The 16,430-nt window shown below is 41.0% G+C and overlaps 1 protein-coding gene and 1 pseudogene across 1 annotated transcript in view; both read left to right on the top strand.

The window, feature by feature from the left end:
* Positions 1–5,842: 5,842 nt before the first annotated feature.
* Positions 5,843–6,287, top strand: LOC109684739 (non-histone chromosomal protein HMG-14 pseudogene; annotated as a pseudogene).
* A 4,449-nt stretch (positions 6,288–10,736) lies between these two features.
* The window catches only part of LOC141421647 (carbonic anhydrase 5B, mitochondrial-like), a 44,536-nt gene continuing 38,842 nt past the window's right edge, over positions 10,737–16,430 (top strand). Inside the window, exon 1 of the mRNA XM_074068509.1 lies at positions 10,737–10,904. The gene's annotated coding sequence lies outside the window, so the exon portion shown is untranslated. The remainder of the gene's footprint in view (positions 10,905–16,430) is intronic.

The following is a 16,430-nucleotide window of genomic DNA, read 5'->3' on the forward strand; positions in this document are numbered from 1 at the left end:
TCTCTGTTGACTCAAAGTCAGATTCCTTCCCCCACTCCCCCTGCAGTTGTCTGATTAAAGGCATGGTGGAAAGATTTGAATCCTCTCTGGAAGTTTTTCTTGGCATACACTTTCTACCTTTTAGGGCAGAATTGTCTGGTTCAAGATAGGCTATCTTAATTTAGGGAGCCAATATCACTGCTTTCTATCTCTGGTTAACAAAGGGTGTCCTTCCTAGAATGTCCTCACCCGAGTCTCACCTTGGCAGGTAAACACCCTAGGACAGCTTCCACTTCGAACAAGGGGATGTGTTTGTTTAGCTCTGACATCTGACAGTTGTCTAAAATCAGAATTAATGATATGGAGCAGCGCTGCCCAGTGGACTATTTCATGATCATAAGAATGTTGTGCTCCCCAATATGGTAGCCACTAGATATATGTGACCCTTGAGCCAGTGTTAGTCATTGGCAGCAATGTCTTGAATTGGCTGTCCCTTTCCCAGCTAGACTGACTAACACTGGAACCTCGATCTCCACCACCCTGAGCCACCCTGCATTTCTGGTCCTCATAGTCAAAACTGAAATTCTAACAAAACCCAAAGATGCTCTGAGACTTAAGATAATGAGTGTAAAAGACTCTCTGCTGCTGGGCATCCCACCAATGATGCCAAGAGAAGCCCCCAGGGCTCCATGCTAGGGCTTTCCTGTCTCCCATGCTGCCTCTTCATGAATTCAGTCTCCAAATTCCACAAGACTAGATTGGGTGACCCTGATGTGAACTAAGAAATTTGCATCTTTAAGGCAGCAGTGAGGAAAATATCAAAGGACCTTTTGCAGCACCTTGAGAGATGTATCATTTTCCCCTCCTAGTAAGGCTGGGATTTTACTGAAGATGACCCATTTCTGTTAGCCAAACCCACCAGAAGAAGCCTTTTCTCGTTGCCTTCAACCTTGGTTGTAAGGACAGAGTCAGGAAAGGCTGTACTAGAGGGAGAGGCAGCCAAGTCAGCCTGGCGATTCTAGCTCTGTCACTGTTAGGTGCAATGGAAATTTCCTAAAAGGAAGAGCTCACTTAACTACTCTCTCCCTGAAAAAAAAGTCAGACTAGATGAAGTTATCTTGGGAAAGAAAAGTCAATACACACAGGTAGAGATTTAACAAACATTTTATTTGTGTTAAGGAACAAAGCCACATAGAAATCTGTTTCAGTATACTTTTAGCTTTACACTTCAAAAAAGATATCAAATATCTCTCTTTTGCTTTTATTTAGCTAGTTATATGACTAGGATGGAAGATAACAAAATACCGAATTTTAGGGGAAGTCGTCCATTTAAGAAGAAAACACAATCTCTTTTGAATTATGATTTCTCAGTTTGTAATCTCATTTTAAAAAATACTAGAGAAATTCTTTCTAGAAATTACCGAGAATCAAAAAGTAGAAAATACCTGGAACTCCACCAGCTTCACTAACCAGTGTTAATGCTTTCTAAATATTAGGAACATATTTTTAACCTTGTGTTTTCTATTATGTGTATGTTTCCAAATGCAGATACATTTCTTCTTTAAAATAAAACTGGGAGGGGAGATAAGAAAGAGTAATACAGATGAGTATGATCAAAGTACATTGTATGCATATATGGAAATATCACAATGAAACCCCTTTGTACAATTAATATATGCTAATGAAAAACTGGAAGCTGGCACCAGTGGCTAATGCCTATAATCCTAACTACTGGGAAAGCAGAGATCAGTAGGATCCCAGTTCAAGGCCAGCCCAGGGCAAATAGCTCGAGAGACCCTATCTCAAAAATATCCAACACAAAACATGACTGGTGGACTAGCTGAAGTGGTACAGCACCTGCCTAGCAAGCGTGAGGCTCTAAGATTAAATCCCAGTACCACCAAAAAAAAAACCCTGAATTTTGTTATCTTGCTTCTAGAACTTAAGGTGTATTTTGGATGTATTTTCTCATCGTTAAATATTCTTCTATAATATAGCTTTTAATGATTATTTAATATTGCATTCATTTTTGAATCACATTTCTTTTTCACTATAATAAACAGTACCATTATATTCTTGAATGGAACAATGTTTCAGACATTTCCATTAATACCTTTAGTATGACTTTATATTTGGGTTTAAAAGGTATGCAAAATGGTAAGATTTTAATACATAATTTTAAAAATTTAAGTAAATATTTAATTTTTTTGGTGAGACTGGACTGGGAACTCAGGGTTTTGCACTTACAAAGCAGCTGCTCTACCACTTGAGCCATACCTTCAGTCCATCTTGCTCTGGTTATTTTCAGGATGGAGGTTGTTGAGAACTATTTCCTCTGGCTAGCCTTGAACTGAGTTCCTCCCTATCTCAGTCTCCCAAGTAGCTAGGGTTACAGGCCTGAGCCACTGGCACTGGCAATTTTTTAAATAAATTTTTAAATTTTTTTCGAAAAGGCATGTCAGTGTGCATACTTTTTGCAGTATATGAGTGTCCATTTTCCAGTATTCTTCACTAGATGTAATTGATCCTCAAAACAATGGTACAGCAGTACATAACTCCTGCATTGATTCCAATTCTTTGTTTCATAGTAAAGCCGAACATTTTTGTATATTGAATGGCCATGTGCATTTCCTTTTTTTTCTACAAATTGCTCATTTTATCTTTTGCCCTTTTTTCTACTGAAGATTCAATGTTCTCATTTTTTATGTGAGTTTTTATGTGCACAGATATTTCTTGCCAGTTGTTACTTCACCTTTCAATTTGATGTATGATCATATCTTCCATTTTTCTAAAAAGCAATCCTGTATTTCATGTCATCTCTACATACTTTTAATCATCTATAATAATTGGCCCAATATTTTCTCAATAATTAAGGGATAACAAAATGATTCTACTCTCTTTTAAGTTATCATACATATGTTAAGGTGCAGTATTAATATACATTTTGTATTCACATTTTACCTCCTTTAAATAGCACCCCACCCTTTGGCAGTACTCAGGGCTTTGAGCGCTTGCTACGTAGGCACTTTACCACTTGAGCCAGGCATTCAGCCCTTTTTCTCTGGTTATTTATTCTATTTTTTTGGCAATACTGGGGATTGAATTCAGAACCTCACACTTGCTAGGCAGGTGCTCTACTACTTGAGCCACTCCACCAGCACCTTTGTGGTTATTTTTTGAGATAGGGTCTTACTTTTTTCCCCAGGCCAGCCCGGACCACGATTCTCCTATTTTAGGCTTCTGCTATAGCTGGGATGACAGGCATGTGCCACCACACCCAGCTTTTTTCTGTTGAGATGGGATCTCGCCAACTTTTTTCTCAGACTGGCCTGGAACTGCCCTCTTCCCCATCTCAGTCACTGGCATAGCTGGGATTACAGATGTGAGCCTCCAGCACCTGGCTAAATAGCCCCTCCTTAAATAAACATTTCACTGTTCATTTCAAAATAGAAGATAGAAATTCTTTATAAGAGAAGCCTAGCTGTTTACAATACTTTCGCCTTGGGAACAGTGGGTTGATTCCCACAAATATTGTGTGAGGAAGAAGCCACTCTTCCCCACCCACTGTCCCCACTAGGGTCCTACTAGCCCTCACTTTTCATGCCATTCTCCAGGTTATTATAATGCAGCTGTTTGAAAACTCCTTTAATTAATATACTTGGACACTTGGCAATATCATCCAGTCATCATCTTGCCCTAGTACCTAGCACTTAGCCCTTGAATGTGATAAGGGCTCAAAGATTATAATAATAAATATAATAATGTTAAATTACAGGTTTTGATGGAAATTTGGAATTTGTGTGGTGATGGATGGATCACATGGTTCCAAAAAATCTAATTAGAAAATAAGAATAATTGATTATGGAATTTAAAAATTCTTACTTATGTAAGACCTGCATTCATCTTAATCATTTTTTATTTTAAATAAGATTGGCAAGCTAGAGATGTAGTTCAGTGGTATGGCACTTACCTTGCATGTGCAAGGTCCTGGATTCAATCCCCATCACCACAAAAAAAATAGTAGCAATACCAATATTTGTTAAGTTTGTTAAAGGCTGAGTGACATATAATCTAAGTATGGGCATGGGTTGGCTATATAAGAGCTCTCAGAGTAACTTCAAGACAATAGAATCCAGGAAAAGAACTGCTTATCTCAGCTTCATGTGTGAGTGACCTGAGGAGTAGCCCTTCTTACAAAGTCTCGCTTGGTGTTACTTAACCTATGACATGGGGCTAATAACACTAGCTACTTCATAAGATTTTGTATCAAATGAGATCTGTATGCTATAAGCTTATATAGTTCCTGGCACATAGGAGGTATTCAATGAAAACTATGATAATATTAGTGATAAATTATACTTCACATTCTCAATCTAAAGGAAAAATGGAGAAAATTTTGGTGAGGAGTAGAAATCAAAGACAGACTAGTGAAAGTGAAGTCGTCAGTCTGCATATTTATAGCAAGGCACAGTGATCCAGGCTAAACATATAGATATGTGTAACAAAACCATCCCAGGGAACAGCGATCCCCACACAGCCAACTCCTGTTATTCCACCACAGGTAAAGAACTCCTGCAAGAACCCAAAGGAATAGACAGGCTTCTCTTCTGAAGTAGTAATCTACAGACTAAAACCTTGCTAAGTCCTGGGTTGTTCCCTTTTTTTTTTTCCAGCTGCTCCAATTTTGATCTCCTTGGTAAATGCAGAGAGCTAGTCATAATGCAAGAACTACTTTGATACAAAGTTAGGCTCGTTCTTATTTAAACAGTCATGATGACGTTCGGCTTGTTCATCATAGCCTCAAGCTTCTACTACTTTAGGTCTCACTCCAAGACCAATAGGCTCACATTGAGCCTCCATTATTAAGTATCTGATTTTGTCAGGCACTTACTCGGAGTGTTATACACGCTAACTGAATTTGATCGGAAATATTCACTTAGCATCTGCTACATGGTCAGAACCATTTCAGTCACATGGGGTGAATATCTTTGGGAAGCATAATGTATGAAATCCACAAATAAATAAGGACAATATGATTTTTATTTTTAAAAGTCTGGGACTGAGGGTGTAGCACTTGCCTAGCATGCTCAAGGCCCCAGGTTTGAGCCCTACCACCACAAAAGAAAAAAATCTGTCAAGTATCAAAGGAACACAGAAAATACAGTGTCTACCTTGGATTTTGGAACATTGGTGAAAATTTCTGAAGGAACTGATGGTCAGACTAAGTCTTGCAGGACAGGCCAACATAGGAGAAGAGGGGAAAGACAACCCAAAGGAGGACATGCATTGAGATACAGCATGCAACATCCATATGTTTGGGATGGCCTTGGCATGGGATTGGAGTGAAGCGACTGTGAGAACCTGGAGAAGCAGGGTGGGGCCAGGGGATGGGGGCTTTTACAGGCTCCACAAAGGAGTTTGGCCTTCATCTAGAGGCCAATGAAAAGCCAGTCGAGGTTTTAAGGGAAGAGAAACACACTCAGACTTGCTTATAGGACAGCACAGCACAGGTGGAGAAGGAGACTGGTGCCAAGCTATAGCCGTACCCAGTTGGAGAGAGTCCAGGAGAGGATGGTAGTGCCTGAGGAATGACAATGGCTTGTGCAGAAGCAAAGTCAGTCTGGAGAAACCTTTTGGAGGTAAATCCGCGGGACTGCCTGCTAGTGATAGTGGAGAAGAGAAAGCAATTAAGGACCATTGAGGTTTCTACCTCAGCTAAACTGAGTGAACAGAGACAACCCTACCTTGTTCTCGGAATACAGAAGAAGGGGCAGGAGGGAAAGGATTGCAGTGTGGCCAGTTGGAGACATGTTAAGAATGAAAGACTCGCAGGGCAGTGAGGTAGAAGGAGGCAGCTGGAATGCTCAGCTCTTCCTGTGGACTTTGAATCCACTCATCTATTCCAAGTCAAAACATGTTTCAGGCCGCGGATCTTAGCAGCCAGGCAGCGTAGCTCCCCAGACCCCAGCAATCGCACGCGCCTCCTGCACCGCCACCATGCCCAAGAGGAAGGCCAGCTGGGCCGAAGGCGCACAGCGCAGGGAGAGTCCAAGAGGAGGTCGGAGGTCGGCCAGGTTGTCAGCTAAGCCAGCGCCTGCAAAGGTGGAGTCGAAGCCCAAAAAGGCAGCGGGGAAAGAGAACTCTTCAGACAAGAAAGTGCAAGCGAAAGGAAACGGGGGGCAAAGGGAAAACAAGCTGAAGTGGCTAACCAAGAAACTAAAGAAGACTTACCTGCAGAAAACGGAGAAACTAAAAACGAGGAGAGTACAGCTTCTGATGAAGAAGAAAAAGAAGCCACGTGGGACTAACCACGAGCCACATCTCCCCAGCGCTCCTCGTCTCCCTTCTTGTACAATCCAGAGGAATATTTTTATCCATTTTCTAAATGCAAGTTTTGTAGTAGCTCTAAAACCATTTTTTAAAAGGAGGGAATCCCACCTCATCCCATTTTTTAAGTGTAAATGATTTTTTTTTTAAGAAGTGAAATCATTCGCTGGTTTATTTTTTGGTACAACCAGAAAACAGTGGGATATTGAATTGAGGAGGCTTTGGCTGACTGGGGTGTTGGGGTAACATTCCATAGGTGGGCGTTAGTTGTATATCCTACAATACAAAGCACACTAAATGGCAATTTGGGTCACAGTTGCGCATTTAATATGTCTTGAATATTTTAAACTCTGGTCCTGTGTTGTTTTCTGGTAGAACTGTTTCTTAAAGAAAATCAAGATCTTGGCTGTCAAAATTGTGTGTGCTCTGTAACATTTGGTCATGGCAGTCCAGTTTTCCTAATTTGTTAACGTGCTGTGAAAGATGGAAAACTTGAGTATGTGGTGCATGTGAAACAAAATTATGAATCAGTGGAAGTAAAGTAGCAGATAATCAGCATTTGAAGATACGGTATTGTCCTCAAGGAAAATTTGCCTCCAAGTTTGAAGCTGGAATGTCACTGGAATAAAGAAACAATACTTTTAAAAAAGAAACAATACTTGGCTTTAGATTTTTGGTACTTGTGTAAAAAATTGTGTACAAATTGAAAATGTGTGCTGATCCTCAACAATAAAATCTCAATTGTGAAAGAAAAAAAAAAAACACGTTTTAGAGTCTCCTGTATTGAAATTTTGTGGCTCTAGAGCCGGGCACTGGTGGCTCATGCCTACAATCCTAGCACTTGGGAGGCTGAGACGGGGAGGACCGCAGTTTTAGGCCAGCCCAGGCAACTCTTTCTTGAGAATCCATATCCAAAAGAACTAGAGAAAAATAGCCTGGAGGCATGGTTCAAGCAGTAGAGATCCTGCTTTGTGACTTCCATGTTCCTTCTTCTTGTCATTTACACTGAAGCCATTCCCACACTCCTATCTTCACTAGCACCCCAGAGCTAACATCAGAGAATCCAAACACTGTCCTCTAAGAGCTGAACCAACTTGGCTTTCAGATGTCTCCACACCAAGGCCCCCTCTTCCATTTTCTCTGAGCAAGTCTACCAGTTAGTCCTTGCAAGTCCTGCAGGTCTGACCTCTGTCCTTTGTGTGCATTTGTTTATACATGATTTCTTTAATATGAATCCTGTGAGCTTTCATTTATTTTACCTTTAAACATCTTAGCCATTATTCCGGTCTTTCTTGACTATCTCCTGTGAGAAACCTTTCCTTTCTTTTGCTTTTGTTGTACAGTTTTATAATTGACTCGTCCAATCCACTAGCTTTTGATTTTCACATTTTCTGTGTTCTCAGAGCATCTTACTTAAATTCTTACATGATTTATTCGCAACATGATCTACATTTCTGTGGTTCAGAATTGAAACTTGCTGGAGGGTAAGGACTATATTTTGACTCATTTTTGTATTTCTCATATCCTATAAATATTTGATCATCGAATATAATTGAATTACCTAATCTTAGTCACAAACTAGAGTTCTAAGAAATCCAAAACTATTGAGAATGAAGTGTCTTGAATTATAATACATTTTTCTTCATTCCTGGCCAAGAAAAAAAGAACTCAACTTCCAGGATTTATCATAAACAAAGAAAGTTGGGTTTTGGAATATTTTCATCTTCGTCCTTACATTTTATGCCCATTTAAGATGAGACAATCTTCTGAAACTAGCACATTCAAAAAGATCATCAAATTTTTGTAGGTTAATAAATAGCATAACAGTTATGAACTTTGATCTTTTTTCCACAGGCTAACATTTTTTTTGTTTCAGAGAAAGTTAATCGCTACTGTTTGGAAATAAAAATTAACTCAAACTGAGTGAGTATAATTTTGTAAACATGATATTCCTAACAAATTCAAAGGATAGTTTCTTAAACAGAGGGGTAAGTACGTGTTTGTGAATCAACACCATTAAGTCATAGTGAGTCACATACAGTTACAGCAAGTCTGTACTGAATCTTTTGATACTTCTTCCTAGTTGTTCAATCATTTACATTGTTTCTGGGGCATTATATTGAAATTTTCCATGGTCTTGGCATATAATACTTGTTTTTCTAGGCTAAAATTCTCACAGCCGTGCATGGAGGTAGGAGATAGAATTTGGAGTCGTTAATCACTAATTTCACTGACTGTTGGAGTTTACTCAAATGTGTTTAGCCCTGCCCATACAAACTTCCTTTGCCAGCCTTTATAAAAGAGGTGTAGGGGCATTTGGTCATGTACCACTTTGGTTAGATGCTGTCATTTTCATAACAGAACATTAAATTACTTTTCTCCTGGTTGATATACAAAGCATATAAATTATTCAACATCTCAAAGTTTCTGCCTTTATGGTTTGGTTATTGATAATGTCTCTATCATGTTGAAATTACCAGCAGCCTATTAATACAAAATTTTTGAAGGATAAGGTCTCTATTCCTACAAACCAGAGATGCCAGGTAGTTTCTTGCAGCCACTCATCTATCCTGTACCCATGGCAGGCATTGTTAGTCACAGCAGAGTTTATTCAGACAGCTGCTATGAATGGATCAGAGTTGACATGCGAGTTGAAGCATACTTGCCATCCCGGGGAACAATAATCTGATTGCTACACTGAATCAAGCTAATGCAACTGCGCCATTCTGGAACTGTGTACTCTAAATTAAATGGGAAAGTTTGGAGGGTTCATAGAATAGGCTTAATGCAGGCTGGAGGTGTAGTTCAAGTGGTAGAGTGCCAGCCTATCAAGGGTAAGACCCTGGGTTCAATTCCCAGTATTGCAAAAAGATTAAGACATTATTTCCTTGAAAGGAACTGTGTATAATTCTTCAGGATCCTTTTTCCCCACTTAGCTCACTCTTTATAAGGATTCAGGATTTTTCTTTGTCCCACCTTTGACAAGGACATTTTCTTTTATGTTTAGAAGGAACAAATTCAGGCTTGTTTACTCAAGTGTTTATCTTATCACTAGCTGCATTATTTTCTCTTTTAAAAGATTCCCCTTTCCTTTCTTCCTTCACTATTTCTTTTATCCAACATTATCTTTATTTTTATAGGCTTCCTCAAATCATTTATAGACGAAGGTGAGTGTAATATTAACACAGCAACTTATATAAGCTGTATTTGACCCCATTTCATGTTAGTTTATTTTTTCAGGCAAGAAATGACTTACATGTTGAAACACATAGTATAAAGAAGGCAGAGTCCTCAAGGTCAAGGTGAAGTGAATAAAAATGTTTTGTTGAGAATTGTTATTTTCTCTATGCTCCTTCTATCTCAACATTGTGAAGGCTCCCATTGTTCCCAAGCAGAAATGGAATGGAGGGTGGGAAAGAAGGGAGCTAATATGTGATCCTAACATTTTTATTGCTGGCATATGAAGAATTATATGCAGCAGATCTCATTGCTTATGAAGGGGGGTGTGTGTTCTATATGCAAGTTAAACAGGATATGTACAAGGAAGATTTATTTTGTAAAGGACTATAAAAGTGGCTTCCTGTGTTTCCTGTCCCAAAATATCTCATCAATCAGATCAAGAATTCCTGTGATTACAAAGTCCTTTTCCACCTATGAACCCCCTTTACCACACTTTCACTTTGTCATTTATTGCTTTGTCAAAACCCAGGTTGGGGCAACTTCAGACTGTAAGCTCCTTGAGGCTTGTCTTATTTGTCACTGAGATATGATACTCAATAAATATAGTTTGAATGAATGAGTGACTGAGAGGCTAAAGGAGAATGCCCTTCCTCCAGGAGTGACCATTCAGAGATTCAGAATCTCTGCTTTAAAAAAAAATATGTGGACCAAGAGTTTTTAATGGAGGCAGCAAGGATAACAGACTACTTTCAGAGCACATAGCTACAGTGAGAGTTTCAGTGTCAGTGGGGTGATGGCAAGACAGGCCGGACAGGTGGCCACAGAAAATCATCAGGAGGAGACAACAGGCAATACAGTGTGCTTACTCCACGAACCTGCCTAACATTTAAGGTCGGATAAGGCCAAAGAGCTAGAAGAAACATTCTGGTTTAGAGGGTATGAGAACTTGCTGGAAGGAACACAGACCCACAGTTCAAGTTCAGAGGATATTTAAAAATTCGGGTAAATTGGGCATGGAAGCTAGCGGGAAAGGACAGTCTAGTGTTTGTTTCCCTATGGAGTCACCTGTTCCTAGCACGACAAGTCTTGGTGTTCGGAAAAGGGGAGAAACCTAAGGAAAGTCACTTTTTAGACCAGGCAGAGGAAGGTGGGAATGGTTCCGCGGGTGGGGCAAGGGGTGTGGCCAGAGCGGAGCTCAGGGGCGTGGCTCAGGGTGGAGGGGTGTGGCCAGGGCTGAGGGCCGAGGCCGGCACGGTCTGGTGGGGCGTGGCTAGGGCGGTACATAGGGAAGCAGCGGTGCGCAAATGTCTGGTGGGGGGTGTAGCCTCGAGAGGGGGCGAGGCTTTGATGGCAGAGCGCCGTCCCGGGTCCTCAGAGGCTAGCAAGCTGCAGGCTAAGTGCTCCAAGGAAACCGTCAGGTAAGGATGGCGGGCCCAGTGGAGTGGAAGCCTCAGCGGGGACGGGCGGATCCAGAGAGGACCGAGACCCTCCTCACGAAACCGCCCCGCCGCTCCGGGTCTCAGAGCCGGGACAGCTGTTGGTGCTAGTGCTGCCTGCGTTCCCGCGGGGCGTCCCTGACTGAGAAGGCCGAATAGGGCATCATCCTCCCCACCCCAGCCCTCTTTCTCCACTATGGGAGTCGCCAGACGGTTGCAACTCCTTTATGGTTCTTTGCACTTGAGAGAATAGTTGGCCCAGAGAATTTGTCCGGGACGGGAGTTCCTTGGAAGAGCATGTTGCCAGAGTTGGTTGAATTTAAGTAACTCAGTAAAGTCCAACCTGCTATGAAATAGCTGGAGACGAGAGTAAAGGCTACAAAGGTTGCAATTCCAGAAACCGAGGCTCAGTAAGCTGGAACTCACTGGGCTCTACATTGTATTTCTTCCCCACCCCCACCCCTACTCCCACCCCACTATGCCAGCAACCGGGGACAGACTCACAGCCACCCTCAGAACAGGGGATCACCATCACCAATGGAGAAATCTGAGCTTTCTCCACTCCCCGGTTATTTCCTCTGGCCTTTTTGTTTTGTGCCCCGCCCTAGAGTTGAAGGAGAGGAACTCCCAAAATACAAAATTGTTGGTGGCTGAGGTTCTTTGCGACATTTATCGTAAAAATGCTTCACCACCTTAGGCTGGTAACCACTTGTTACTATTAATGCCGGTGCCCTCCCCTTCCATGTATTTTCACTCGGAAACTTTGAGAACTACCAGGAGTTAATTTGGATAGAACTTGTTCTCTTTCTCAGCCTCTGAAAGCCACATTGCTTTTTGCTTCCCTTTCTTCCTTTGCTGATAATCTGGCTGTTTCCAGGCTGCGGCTTAAAAACTTTTCTGGAATATGGAGTGAAGCCCTACTTCTCCTGTGAGAGAAGCTGCCACAGGCCCCTGAGCTGTCCCTGCATATTCCTGAGTAGCCATCTGTCAGGAAATCTGTTGGAAATGGAAACCCTTTAAGCCTTTTTGGACTTTTCCTTCTTTCCTCAGATCTTTTAAAACCAGTACCTCAACTAGAATGCACTGAAAGGCCAAAAGCAGCAAAGGCACCATGTCAGCCCTGCTCTCCCTGAAGCCAGGAAAAGGGCTGTGACCACTCACAGTTGGAAGCCAGTAAAGTTTTGGAACTCTGATGAAAAGGGGAAAATGCATTTCATCTCATTGACTGCCCTGGGGCAGTTAGTTGTAGCACACAAAGCAATTTTGAAACACCTCAGATTAAGACCATGCTCCCAGGGAAGAAGTGGGTGAGAGGAGGAAGCTAAACTTTCTCAGTCAAAATATGGCAACATAATCTCCAATTTAGATTTCAAGGAATTGCAAAAGGTCTGCTGCCTTTTGAAACCAGGAGAAAATGAAGGGTGAATCTGATAAATTCAAGGAATTTCTTTCAATGTAATCATAACCTTTAGTCAGAGTACTTTTTTTGCTGTTTTGAATAGATACAAATAGTTTAATCAGGCAGAGTTCAAACTACTTCCATATAATAAATGCTCAATTTTTAAAAATAATTTTAAGGGCTTTCAGAATTTCTTCTTTTTCCAGCCATTTCTACATTTGCAAAACAGCAGATAAGGGACATGTCAAGAAATTCCAAGGATATACATAAATAATCAGTGATAACAAATGGCATATGGCATTCAGAGCTTAGCTTCCTTGAGGCCCATCAAGCCCATGGATACATCTGTATGGACAAACTTAAATACAGACAGATTTTTCATGAAATACAATCATGTGTGCTAGTAGTTCATTGTTACGTGTTATTTGCAGTTTCACAAGCTTGGATATTATGGGTTCAATAAATTATTACTTTTAACAGAAGAGATTGGACTTAGCCCTGAATATTAAAAATCTCATGTAATGGTCTGGAGGCATGGCTCAAGTGGTAGAGTGTCTGCCTAGCAAACACAAAGCTCTGAGTTCAAACTCCAGTACCAAGGGGGGAAAAAAATCCTCATGTATTATTATAGGTATTGTAGTGTAGTGTTAGCTAAACTGAGTTTTTGCTTATTTGGATTTTCTTGGAACCCTCCTTACCCCTGACCTTCCATGTTCTGTTCCTTTCTTGACTCTTGTTTCTCCTCAGTCTCTTGGCATCTTTAATAGTTGTTTTTGTCAATCTCTCTTAGTATACCTGTAACTCATGGGGAGGGATTCTCCACCAGAGCTGCATTGCTAATGCTCCTAGGCCTTCCTTTTGTCTGTCCCACTGACATCTCAAATCCAGTATGATTAGTGGTAAGACCACCATCTTTCCCTTCCTTGTTTCTATGCCCGGTTCTATTTCTCTGTTCAGTCTCTCTCTTCCAGCATTGCTCCAGTCATAAAATCATGAGTCCTTCTTCTACTTTATTGAATGCCAAACCCATCGTTATTTTTTAATCAAAATGGCTCTCTCTCTCTTTTTTTTTTTTTTGTGGGACTCAGGCTTTTGCACTTGCCAAGCAGGTGCTCTACCACTTTGAGCCACACCTCCAGTCCATTTTGCTCTGGTTATTTGATTTGGTTTTTTGCTTGTTTGTTTGTTTTTGCTTTTTGTTGTACTGGGGTCTGAACTCAGGGCTTCATGCCTGCTAGGCAGGCACTCTACCATTTGAGCCACTCCAACAACCCTTGCTCTGGTTATTTTGGAGATGGGGGTCTCTCGAACTATTCGTCCCAGGTAGCCTTGAACAGAGATCCTCCCGATCTCAGCTAAGGTTATAGGTGTGAGACACCAGAACCCAGAAAAATGGCTATCTCTTGAACACAAAGTACCTTGTCCGTCTCTACTATCACTGCCCAGTTCAGTGCTTCATATCCTCTCATTTGGACTTTTGGAATTTAATTTCAAATTCTGCATGCCCAACTCTGACATACCCATTCAAAACCTATTTCATCCACTGTCTTCTCTGAGTTTATGGAAACTCTATCCTTCTAGTTGCTTAGACCAAGAATCTTCCAGTAATCTTTAATTCCTTTCTTTCACGTCTTACATCTTATATCTTTAAGATATATCCAAAATCCAATCACTTCTTAACATCTCCGTTGAGACATCCTTAGCTCAGTCCATGGATTATCCTAAACACTCTTCTTCTCTCCTGTTCTCTCCCATACGTTTTCCAAGAAGGTTTTGATTGATTTTGTTTTTGTTTTTCCCTGCTGGGAATTGGACCCTGGCCTTACACATGCTAGGCAAGCGCTCTACCACTAAGCTACAACCCTAACCCTTCCAAGTCAATTTTAAAATTTTAGTGTTTAAAAGACACTAAACAGTCTTTTAAAAATGTAAATCAGATTGTTACTCCTCTGCTTAAAAATCTCTATTTTCTCCACATTTCACTTAGAACAGTAGTTCTGGAGCAACTTCTTCCACCAGCAACATCTGGCAATGTCTGAAGACATTTTATTGTCACAACTCTGGAAGGTGCTAATGGCATCTAGTGGCTGCTAGTGAGTAGGGATTCTGCTGAACACCATACAACGTACAAAACAGCCCTTACAACCAAGAATCTTCTGGTCAACAATGCCCACGTTAAAAAACCCTGACTTATAGAGAAGCACTTATAATGGCCTAGAAATTTACTTGATCTGGCATCCATTGCCTCTGACTTCATCTACTACTTGTCTTCTTCCTGGTTCACCACTCCTGCACTTTTGGTCTCTTTTTTGTCCCTTCAATGTGCCAGATATGCTCCCACTTCAGAATCTTTGCACAAACATTTTCCCTTGCCTGGAATGCCCTTCCTCTATATACCCATATAATTAATTCTCTACCTCTTCTGTTCCTTTACTCAAATTTCCCGTTCTCAGTGAAGCCAAATATAGCGTTCCCTCCCCAGTGGCACTCCAGATTCATCTTATCCTGCTCTACTTTTCACTGAACATATTCGAATTGTCTCCACAACTGACTTATTTATTACATTTGTTGTTTATTAGCTGTATCTCCCTACTAGAATGTAAGCTTCAATGGTGGGGACTTTGTTTTATTCCTCAGTGAGCATAGAATAGTCTATGGAATTTAATCAATGTTCAGTTGATACCTTGAAGAAAGAAAGAATGAAAGAGTAATGGATTGAATGAAGGATGGTTGAAAGAGTCACCCATCCTTGACTTTTCTGGATCCACTCTTTGCCCACTCCCATCCATCTTGTGCTCTGCTGCCAGAGTCATCAGAAACCATTGGTGCTTCCCTCATACACACAGAATAATATTCAAAAGTCTTCCAATCTCTTGGGAACTCATAGTCCCTAAATTAATCTCAAATCTCTGTCAAACCCCATCTTCCACTTTACTACTCAGGCATCTGCATGACCAGTGCACTGACAAATATTAATAGCAGACTTGGAATAATGGGAAAGAAGTTTGGACATCCTTTCATCTTTGTTTGAAAAAAAACAGGTTTGGAATTTTGTTGTTGTTGTTTTGTTTAGTGAACAGGATGCAAAAGGAAGTCTGCAGAGTCGGGGCTCCCTACAGTGAGATCAGCAACATTCTGAAGGACTTTCATACCACTACAGGCAGTACACCACTGGGTGGTGGGTTTTGTAGATAAGTAGAGAGTAAGAGTGACATAAGCCCTTGGGAGCCTTTCTACCCCTTAGTCCTAAAGAGCCAGTCTGAAGGTATATAGAAGAAACTTTCTCTGGGCCAGATGTCATCATCAACCACCAGCCTTGGTGTTATTCATAGACAGTGTGATTACTGAGTGTGGGGCAGTCCCCAAGGTGTGACCAAGACTCTGACATTCATCCCCAGACTACCTCAGACTTCTCTGGGAGCCAGACTAACAGGCCTAAGACCTCCATGCAATTTCTTATGCAGGACGCTGTGCTCTGGCCATGTGTGTCCACTCTTACTTGTGTTTGTACAACTCTGTGGCCAAGAAGCATGCCCTTGGCCTTGTCTTATCACAACCTTCCATTTGAAGGCTGAGCCAGCACATCCCATCAGTTGAGTATACATTGTACCTGCGATCATCATCTTGGAAGTTACTGAGTCTCTCTTCCCAACAAAACTGTAAGCAAGAAAGGAGTCTTTATCTGTTTCTTTACCCACGTCACCCTGACACATGAATTGTTCACTCCAGAACAATAAGTTCTGCCTATTCCCCCTCCTATGAATTGTTTCAGATGCCTCTGCCCCCTATATTCTTATTATAGTAAACTGAGGCTGTCATCACACCAACTTTGATTAAGAGATATCTGTTCAGTTATGCTGAGTAAAATAAGTCAGCCACAGAAGAACAAATATTGTATGACTTCACTTATATGAGTTACTTAGAAAAGGCAAATACATAAGACATAGTAAAACAGAGATTATTAAGGGCTAGAGGCAGGGAGGAGCAATTTCTTGATGAATACAGAGTTTGTATTGGGAGTGATGAAAAAGGTTTGGGTATAGATGGTGGCAAGGGTTACACAACACTATGAATGTATGTAGTGCTGCTGAATTTGTATAATTACAATT

The sequence above is a fragment of the Castor canadensis genome, chromosome 3, assembly GCF_047511655.1.
Source record: "Castor canadensis chromosome 3, mCasCan1.hap1v2, whole genome shotgun sequence".
NCBI classification, from domain to species: domain Eukaryota; kingdom Metazoa; phylum Chordata; class Mammalia; order Rodentia; family Castoridae; genus Castor; species Castor canadensis.